A 10,985-nucleotide genomic window follows, 5' to 3' on the forward strand; every position below is an offset into this window, starting at 1 on the left:
AAATGAAGCTATTTAAAACATTTTTGTGTACGTGATTTCATCATCATTCTCACATACATTGACAATTAATGACTAATACAAAAAACTTTATTTATTAATCACTAGATTTAGCCTTTATCATGATGGTAAAGAATAAAGAATGGCTTTCAGTGACTTTGCACTTCAATTATTTCTGCCGTTCTCTCTGTGTTTCATAATGTAAGATTCCTTATGACAGTAAAAGTGCACTGGTTTGGAATGAGCGGTCACTTCCATTAATCTCTGTGACCTCAAAACTCAAATTAGGGATTTGTGGACAAGAAAAACGTCGTTGAAAAAGTTTTACCAGTTAAACCAGTATTCCCAAGTTGTTTGAAACATTTTGATTAAAAGAAAAATTAAGAAATGCCTGGAATATTTCTCAATATATTGCCAATTTTTTATTTTACATCTATGGCGCCCATAGACATAAGCAGAGAAAATCTCAAATCTCAAACCAAAGTTTATTTTTTTAAGAGCCCATAATTGTTACTTAAATATGATCAAATTAAATAATTAATTTACATAAAGATTTCCATATTTAAAACAAAAAATTTATTCAATATTGTAGCCTAGCCACTTGAAAAAGTTTTACCAGTTAAACCAGTATTCCCAAGTTGTTTGAAACATTTTGATTAAAAGAAAAATTAAGAAATGCCTGGAATATTTCTCAATATATTGCCAATTTTTTATTTTACATCTATGGCGCCCATAGACATAAGCAGAGAAAATTATAACATCTCAAACCAAAGTTTATTTTTTTAAGAGCCCATAATTGTTACTTAAATATGATCAAATTAAATAATTAATTTACATAAAGATTTCCATATTTAAAACAAAAAATTTATTCAATATTGTAGCCTAGCCACTATTTTATGATGGAGGCATGAAAATGTACCGCATGTATACCGCAAGAATGACCCTCGTGCACTTGCAGTTTGAGGCCGCTAGGTGGCGATATAACACTATTAATGATTCCGCATCATCTGAGTCGAATGTCCGTCTCATTCTCACACACGCTGCATTTATCCTTACTGTAACTTTGCTGAAGTTTGCGAAAATACATCCAAGGCGTTATATATACAGTTTAGGACAATATTTTCGGTAGATTTAACACTTCAGATATGCTCTTCTTTCTCTCGCACTGAGTTTTCTCACAATTTTGTACCTGGTACGCACTTGTCAGAGGTAACATTGCTTGCATTGTCTCTCGATTGTTATATAGATGCTAAATGAGTATGTGCTCGAACACGGACAGTTATAGTTTATTACAAACGGCGGGCTGCACTTGTGCTGTAATTACTGCTAGTAACAGGAGAGTTATAGTCGCTCCGTCTCGCTGCTTTCTAATGATGAACCGCACACAGCTAATAACGGCAGCCTTTTCCCTTCATATCTTATTCAGGGAATTCTTTCTCCGCGCGCGGGTGGCCTTATTTTGTCGTGTTTAAAGTAATGGGATGTCACTGGTGGAATTGTTTGGGCGTGAGCAATTATTACCGCCCTCCTTCCCCTCTCACTTCTGCTGAAGAAATGTGTTCCCTGGCCTAAACCCTATATCCTCACTACACACTGTCTCATGTAAATAAGCGCCGCTGCTGTTTGTTACCTCTGCAGGTATGGAGATGAAACATGATGAGGAGATTATAAGGGTAATTCTTCCAAATGTAAGCCTTTTCTGTTTCTAAAAGCTGATTTTTAGAAGTTAATTTGAAGTATTTTAAATGATTATTATTATTATTATTATTTTGTAAATAGCTTTGTGTCATCTCAGGATAAACTTAAATGTTTTTAAATGCTGATATATAGCTTTAAAAAGGGACAAGGTTGACAATTTTAACATTTTTAGTCATGGTAGACTTTTTGCTCAAGGTCATGACACTATAAGGTGTTTATTAGAAAAATAATTTTAATATATATTTTATTTGTATATTATTAGCCTACAAATATCTATTTTTCAGTAGAAAGTTTATTGTTTACTGTGCTAACAAGCTGGACAAACCTGACTAAACATATAATAAAGTGACAAAAAAAAGGAGACGCTGAACACTGACACATTGAGAAGTCTTTGAGAAGAGTTTTATTAAGGGGTTTATTAATGTTTAAATTTAAAAAAATAAAATAAAATATGTGCAATAAAATCTACAATTATACAAAGAGACAAATTGCAAATGTCTTTTATTTTATATTTTAATATATTTAAGATATTTTATTTGATAATACTAGAAAATACTAATTACTAGATTAAATTTCCATATTTTTAACTAAAATGTAATAGAAAATAATATAAAAAATTATTATTTAAATTCTATAAAAATAATTTTTATTTTATGCCTTTAGTAACATCATAGTTATAGCCACTATTTGCACATTTGTTCATGAGAAACACAAAATTAACCCCTTTTGTGGAATGACCCAAAAAACACAGTACATGATTTAATGAAAATTGAATATTTATTGCCAAAATCTGTCTGGCTGTTTGTGAGCCCAACTTTCCTGTCTGGCCTTGTGGCTCTATGACACTCAGTCTCTTTTATCCTTCTTTCCTGGGTGTCAGTATTTCAGGAAATGAATTTTCGCTCTGACACTCGACAGAGTGCTATGCAATGATCCTTCGGCACTGTTCAGTCATGATTCTCCCATTCTTGCCTGCTTTGGAACCCAGATTAGATTTGTTTGTCATCATCCATCACCCATTTCCATTGTCTTTATGCATAATATCCATTATCCTGCGTGTATCAACGTGGCTAAATCTAATTCATCTCACGAAGAAAAAAAATTCTCACCAGAAATAAATCAATTACCAACAGCTCATCTTACATACCCACTTCTACAGGCGTCCCACAAAGCAAGAAAACATTCTCTTTCAGAGGATAAATGTAGAAATATTGATTGTGTTGGAAGAAATATTCCTCAAGTTATGATCAGACATTTCCATAATGCTCAGTCCTCCGAGAGAACAATCTCAGAAGGAAGAAGTCTCAGCGGGGATCCTATAACACAAGCTCTCTGATAAAAGACATTTATGCCCTTTCCTCCAATTCTACTCTATCAGCATTATTACAACTTGTATTCTCTCATATGCCAGTTGTACATTAAACGCTGTAAGCCATATGCAAAACACTCATTCTTGGGGCTGTAGTCTGAACTAAGTAGCCAACTTGCTTAACTGACGAAAGGAAGTCCAGCAGTGAAAGCAAGATGTGCTGTCCGTAAACCTGAAACAAACTCTGTTATGTTCAGTTGTAGTTGCTGTGTTGTTGCTTTGTAGATTAATCTAAATTTTATTCATCCTTTCCTCATAGAGAAGTAAAATACAGAATATACTGCAATGACAAGTGCAATAAAGTGCGCACACACTCTTAAAAATAAAGGCTCTTTATCGGCATCTATGGTTCCATAAAGAATCTATAACATCCATGGAACCTTTTCAATGCATAAAAGGTTCTTTATTGGAAAAAGATTATCTAGATTATAAAATGTTCCTCACACTAAGAAAAAAATGGTTCTTCTAAGAACTGTTCACTAAATGGTTTTTTGGGGAGCCCAAAATTCTTCTTCCATGGCTTCATGCATCCTTGCTACATATTTGCCACGTGCAACCGATAAAAGTATAATATTAGGGCTTATTGATATACTTTTGAACAAATTTATTGGATTGACAGTAATGTGGGCCATAGGACTCTGAGGACGGGCCATATACAGTTATGATTGGATGGCCAGGTCAACATAGACATGTGCTTCTCACTTCATACACTAGCCTTGTGATCCACATCTAAATATTCTTCACACGATGCCACAACATATGATATGACTCCATGCATTCTTGCAAAAGTGCAATTGGACAGCTATTTTGCCCGAGGCCTATGAAAACAAGCAGCGAACATCTAGAGAGCTTCACAAGGTTGTTTGTGGTTAATATTTTATTAGATAAATGTCCGGGCCAGAGGATGTTCAATGGTGAAAATAAATAGCATGGAATATTGAGTGCAATGGCAGTACTTTTAAAATGAGGATTCAAATGGGTTATATTTCTTGTTGTACCGAATACCCCTTTTATCTCTTTTTTTATACCTGAAGGAGACAAAGATTCCAATTTCCTAGACGAGACGACCGGGATTGGAGACGCATATCAAAGGGTAGCGTGTGTATAGGTGGCTTAACCAAGGCCTCTTTATCCTTCCTTAAATCAGATGCAGTGTGATGATGAGAAAATACACACTTTCAGTATAGTATCAAATGTTAAACCTCTAAACTACATATGACCTTTTGGTGTAGGATGAGTAGGGGTATCCAGGACTGTTATTTGTGATGGAAACCCTTGCAATTCACAATGGAGATTTCAACTCAGCTCAACCTTGAGGGCTGTCAGGCTGTGATTGGCTATTGATAACATCATTTGCCACATGATAGAAATCTAAAGAGTAGGCTACCCGACTATGAGACTGAACGAAATAGACAAAATCGATCCCCAAAGGATTAGACTGTTTGAGCGCCTGCCTCCAAGCACGGTCGGGTTAGAGGTGTAAAAATTTTTAAACCTTATCACTCACTTTTTTTTTTGCCAGGCTTGTCGTTATAGTACAGCCCCCTTATTTCTACACTTGTAAGCGATGACATCAGTTAGCGTGGCTACTTGAAAGATCGCGCGCAAATAGACAAAATCGATCCCCAAAGGATTAGACTTTGAGCGCCTGCCTCCAAGCACGGTCGGGTTAGAGGTGTAAAAAATTTTAAACCTTATCACTCACTTTTTTTTTTGCCAGGCTTGTCGTTATAGTACAGCCCCCTTATTTCTACACTTGTAAGCGATGACATCAGTTAGCGTGGCTACTTGAAAGATCGCGCGCGGGGCGGGGGTACAGCCGGCACACGTGCGCGGAATAAGCAAGGGAAGTTCGCAATTCTCTTGCCAAATTGATCGCAGCTCGGGAGGAGTGTGCGAGGCGCAGTTATCATCGCAGACTTCCCCATCACTCACAGTCCCAGCGGTTCCGTAGGAAGACAGCTGTTAATAACCTAACAAGCATGTCTGGACTGGAGCATTATAAGGTCATTAGTCTACTAACCCCCATATGGATTTACGCGCTTCTTTTCTGAGATTCAAACGCTGACGGTGCTTTTCCCTTTTTCTTTTTCGTCCTCTCTCATTCATCCCGTCGGTGATGTGTGGAGATTGGTAAAATAATGGGCAAATTCGGTTTATGAACTCTCCGTGTGATGGACAGGCGATTATTGAGCTCGAGCTCGGCTGGAGTGAGTAGAAAGTGAACTCATTTGAAACAAACATCTGTCTTCAGGACTCCTGCCACCTTTTGAAGCAAGGAGAATGCCCTCGCTTTCGTAAACGGAGGTAACCTGCTTCTCATCCTCTTTTTTTGGTTCGCTCTTCAGCTTAAACGGTGACATTGATTAGTTGTTGACTGCAAATTGATATTGGCTGGGTTTCCAGAAGCGCCAAGTAGAGCATTAGTCGCACGTAAGTAATACGCCTTCCCAAAAGCATCGTTGTCAGTAGCACGCAAAAACGTTCTTAAGTTAAGAACGTTAAACGGATCTCTTTTTATATTTATAAGGGATGTTTAATAAATGTTATGAATGCGTTTTTTTTTTATCATTGCAATGCTACCGTACATTAAAACAATTGTTATAAAGTCTTGATAAAAATCGCATTTATAGTGATAGGCTACTCCACAGTCTGCGCATGTCATGTGACAAACTTATATTTACATGACAGGCGACAAGGCATAAATTTATGTGGGCCTACTTTGATACACATAAGTGATTCGTTCTTAGTAACATTTATTTTCACTAGGAAATGTGAAAATGTAATAGTTAAAAAAAAAAATCATAACAAATGATTTGATTGACAGTGTTTTAAATGAGCGCCTCCCACTCTTTCTTCCTCCGCCTCATCATCCTCTTCTTCTTCCAGTGGCAGGTTCACATATTGCATGTTGCATGGTGGCAGTACATAGACCTCAAACCAAATGATCTGGAAATACACGACATATACCTATTAATTGTAATGCTGTTAGGTTTTCTTCCTAAGGAACACAACAACTAAGTGAGAGGGAGACAGAGACCCATTGTAATGATCCACGTAACGCGCTCTGCCATCTATTCTGAAATGTTTAATAACGTTTAGCGCATCGTTAAGATGACGTTCAGTTTCCATTTTGGCAGTATTTTCACACTATTTGAGGAAACAGGCTCCTGGGCATATTGGAAATAAGTTTCAGCATTTGTGCAGCATCTTCGGACCCGTAACGACGCGCTCTACTTCATAATGAACGATCTACGTGTCACAGCCGTAAAAGTAGATATTTTTTTCATACAAGTGCATAGCATATAAATTAGAATATAGACAACATAGTCTAGATAAAAGTTGGATCACAAGTTAGCCAGAGTGCGTATTTTCACCCTTCGTCAAACAGACACGCCCAGAAGTCGCGTTCGCCAGAGGTAACCATAACAACAGGACTGTTCACGCGCTTTCCACCCAGTTTTCTGGGCTGTAGGCTACATAAAACATAAGACATTATGTATGACTTGTTTTGATTTGCATATCACGAACAAACTTTTAAAAAGTCTAATAACTGACTTTTAGCTAACCGTGCAAGTGGCGCCAGATTACAATTTGCGCAGCGCTAGACGACCCTCGACAGATTGCACCCGAACAAATACCTTTACATGAACTAATAATTTAGCAGATTTTTTTTAAAATTGTCACCTCACATTGAAGCCTATTGCAGGCTATTCGCACACTGGATGAACCGCTTTATTGCGTAAGGAGACTAAACAAGCGATCAGTAAGGGTTTCCGAGCTGCTTAGCGCCTATAAAAAACTGTAACCATGAGAGATTCGCTGATCTGGCGCTTTTAACGAATGCGCTCTCAATGGAGAAGGAATAGAGCTGTGCGGCTGACGCGCGATGTACTGACAGCGCGTGCCGCCTGGACTAAACCCACCAGCCTCCTCACATCATGTAGTAATCGCGCTGCATCTTCATCTCCACCCCTTTCCCCTGCCTGCCTTTTTTAAACCATGTTTTGTCCAATAAGTATTGCGAGCGTGTAATTATTGTCCCTTTGTTTCGCGCCGCAGAGACAGTCGTGTCAGTAGTTCAACCGAGGTTGGGCGAGAATGTAAAGCGACTTAATTGTCATCGACACTCACATTAAGAGCCAAGCAGCACAGCGGAGATTACTCAATGAAAGTAAGAAGAGCTGCACATGTATTTTCCCAACTCTATCACACACAGTTATCTCTTTCATTTGGGCCTTGAATCACAGTGTTTCCTTTGAGAGAGATGTAGGCGAGAAAGCATGTGCATTGTGCAAGAGCACATCTTGGGCGGCTGCCTGCAGTCGATTGGTTTCCCCTCTGTTGATGTCAGTTCTGCGTTAACTCGTAACCGGCATTGATCTTTTTTCTTTTCTTTTCTTTTTTTTTTAGATGACAACAAAACGACTAACAGCATTGAATTAAGCAAATTATATGGGGTCCTTTGTGAATATATTTTACATATAATCTTGTTTGAGGAAATGTATTTGTTTATTTATTTAAATTAAAATTAAAATTAAAAAATGTAAATGTAAATTATTACATTTAATTATTTATTTAAAATAGACTGGTCACTATGATATTATAATCATTATTATTTAATATTATTAATACTAATAATTTCATAATAATTTATTAATTAATAATTGTAATTTTAAAATTGTTATTATAATTGATCATTATTTTAAATAATTAAAAAATAATAATAATTAAATTTTAATAATAGATTTACCCATATACAATTGCAGTACAGCATTGATATTTAGGCTAGGTTTAGAAGTGATAAATTTTTTTTGCATTATAGTAAGCAAAATATTTTTCTTTTCTCCTTTCCTCAGTAAGTACGTGGGAGGACATGTCATGTTCATATACTAGGGTGGGAGGGAAGTGGTGGGATAGAGTGGGGGAACGAGGGATGCTCAGGGGGATCTCTGATAGATAAGGCACGGATTGTGAGCAGCTCAGCTGGTCAGATCTGCTCTCTGAGCTCTGAGCTGGCATTAGCCGATCCGCTCTGTTCTGCCGTGATGGATGGATGCTCTTAGAATGGACAAGGACCTGGGAGAGAGAGGTAGAGTGAGAGAGCATCACAAAAAGAGAGATGGTGGGAGGGTTATTAAAGAGAAGGAGGGAGTGATATAAATCGAAAGGGGTGAGAAAGAAATTAATGATGGAGGGAGAGACAGAGTGAGAGATTCACGAGGAACAGAAGGCAGTAATGGGAAAGTCTCTCATCTGTAAATGAGATTGTCCCTGATGGCCATTTTCTCCCCCAGTTCGCTCATTCTTCTTTCCCTCGCAAACCTCAATGCTCCGTTGAACGCAGGTCTCAATACTGGACTCCGCAAGTGCTGACAGTGAAAAACAGAGACACTGGAGGGAGTCGGGCCTCGGGTGGCTCTTTCGTATTTTCCCCTTTTTCATGCAGTCACTTCACACCACTTGGCCCTGAAACCTTAAAAACAAGGGAGGCCTAAGAGGGCACATTAGTCAACAAAAAAGTTAAAGAGAAATAGAGTTGAAAGCTCAAAATGTGGGGGAAAAATACATCAAAGGTATAAAACGGCAAAGCAAGTTTGTTTGTAGTACACCAGTTTTAGGACTTCAATTTAGGTACACCTCTGTCTGGTATACCTGATTCCAAATGGTAAACTGCGCCATCCAGTGGCCCGATATTTCCAAATATTCGCAGTCGTCAGTATCAATGCTCTATATTAGACCGCTTATCTGGGTAACTGAAACTGGCACTACTTTCGTACTCTCTTGTTTCATACAAATGCAACTGCCACCATCTTGCGTCTCAGTTGTCAATAGTGAAAATCACCTCAAAGGCCTTCAGTATTTTTATCAATGTAATATTGTGCGATGCTCATGATGTTGTTTGGCTGATTGTTTTGCTCATTAATGGACTTATTTTTTTTTTAAGCAGAACTACTAGTAAAATTATACAAAGTTTTATAATAAATGAATGTTTTTTTAACTCAAAATAATTTTAACTCAAACTTTAACTTTAATCAGTTTCATGAATTTTTTATGTATGTATGTATTTATTTTATATTATATATTTGAGACACTGAATAATTATTGACAACCTGAATATTTGAAAGGTCTGTCACTTATCAAGCATTTCATGATTTGTATATATGGGTAATTTATAGAGTTTTATCTTGCGAAATGACTGTACATTTTCCCTGACATAAAGACCTTACATAAACTGTATTTTTGACCACTGTCCTTGGAAACCAATCTCCTGTGCTATTTTGTGTCCATTTATTTGCTAATATTTTTAAGTACATACATACATATTTACAAAAAACAACCCAAAAGCACCATGGTACAGTATGAAAATGCTTTTTAGATATGTTTCATGGTAGTGCCATTTGAAATACCTTGTAGTACCACATACATACTATGATATGAATATAATAATCATTCAATAACATGGCATCAAATATCAAAGAAAGTACCATCTGATACCTTTACTGCACCATAATACTGCTCTTTTATATAAGTGTACTGGCTCATATTCCTATCTATTATTTCTTTTTTTCTTTGTTATAGCTTTACAATTTTTACTGTCTGCTCTGATGGTATTAAATAGTGTCAGAGCCTCCTCCTTTTTGCACTGAGTGGTGGCTTGGATTGGTTTATTCCACTCAGAATGGATGACACCCATTTCAATGGGATTTGCTTTAAATAACAGGCTAAAGGAAAAAGCTCTTCGGCTTTAGCATGGGATATGTCGAATATGCACACACTTCTGTGTGATCTGAGCAGTGTCAGTGAGAGCTGTCAGATTTAAATTAAAATATGTTGAGGTGTTACCACACCAGAACAGAAGCCTGCGCTATTGTCTTAAAAAAGACACACACGCACATACAACACACACAATAACTCCACAGAACATTATAACCCCAAACCATAGGTTACTCCTTTTAGTGGATTGGGTTGCTTTGACATAAGGTGAAGCAGTACCTTCAGTATTCAGGTTACAACTCTGAACGAAAAGAATAAGCCTATTAAATGTGCATCAGTTTTGTGGCCAGCTTTAAGTGCTTTTGTGGCCCAAGCAAATGGAACGGAAATGTTGCTTTTCAATTGTAGAGATTCTCAGCCAACTCACAACAATCTCTATCGATAAACCTGTTTTGTCTTTTCAGTGGCTCATATGAGCTTTCAGACCTATTGTGAGATTTGAAAGCTCAAGAGTTTCAGAGTCTATAAACGGTGTCTAGGCATCTACACACACCTGCTGAAAAAATACAGCTTTGAGGAAAATACATGGTGAAAATGGTGAACAAGAGTACAGACCTTAATCCATTCAAGCTGCATTAAAATGTGTTTAAATACATATTAGGTGGTGTCATGCATATTTTTGAAGAGTTTTGAGAGACATTGGCAAACAAAACAGTTAAAAATAGTTAATTTAACTAATTTAACAAATGAGTATGTCTATAAATAAAAGTAAGACTCATGAAAGCTTTTCTCGCAATTCAGACCTTTGCCTCTGAATACTGAGCAATTTTTATTTATTTATTTTTGTTTCCGCCACAGAATAGAAAATAAAAAGGTAATTGCAACTTTTTATCTCACATTTTTGATTTACGTCTAGCAATTCTGTGAATCTTCTTAGAATTGTGAGGAAAAAATTCTAAATTTTGAGATATAAACTCAAAGTGTAAACTGTTAGATAAAAAAGTAGCAGTTACCTTTTTTCTTTTTGTGGAAACAAGCTTTCATAGTAGAAAACCAGTTTTCATTTAGTGTGCAGGCAGACCCAAGTTCAAATTCTAATGTATTATAAATATTTAATTATTTTAATATAAAATAAAATAATAAAATAATATATATATTATTTATATATAATTATGTTGATCTAAAAATTATATATATATATATA

General features: G+C 36.5%; 1 protein-coding gene across 1 annotated transcript in view; it reads left to right on the forward strand.

Moving 5' to 3' along the window:
- The first annotated feature begins 5,324 nt into the window (after nucleotides 1–5,324).
- LOC107729393 (protein FAM19A4-like) overlaps nucleotides 5,325–10,985 on the forward strand; it is a 40,963-nt gene continuing 35,302 nt past the window's right edge. Inside the window, exon 1 of the mRNA XM_016539877.1 lies at nucleotides 5,325–5,371. The gene's annotated coding sequence lies outside the window, so the exon portion shown is untranslated. The remainder of the gene's footprint in view (nucleotides 5,372–10,985) is intronic.

The sequence above is a fragment of the Sinocyclocheilus rhinocerous genome, unplaced genomic scaffold, assembly GCF_001515625.1.
Source record: "Sinocyclocheilus rhinocerous isolate Xijiao unplaced genomic scaffold, SAMN03320098_v1.1 scaffold578, whole genome shotgun sequence".
Lineage (NCBI taxonomy): Eukaryota > Metazoa > Chordata > Actinopteri > Cypriniformes > Cyprinidae > Sinocyclocheilus > Sinocyclocheilus rhinocerous.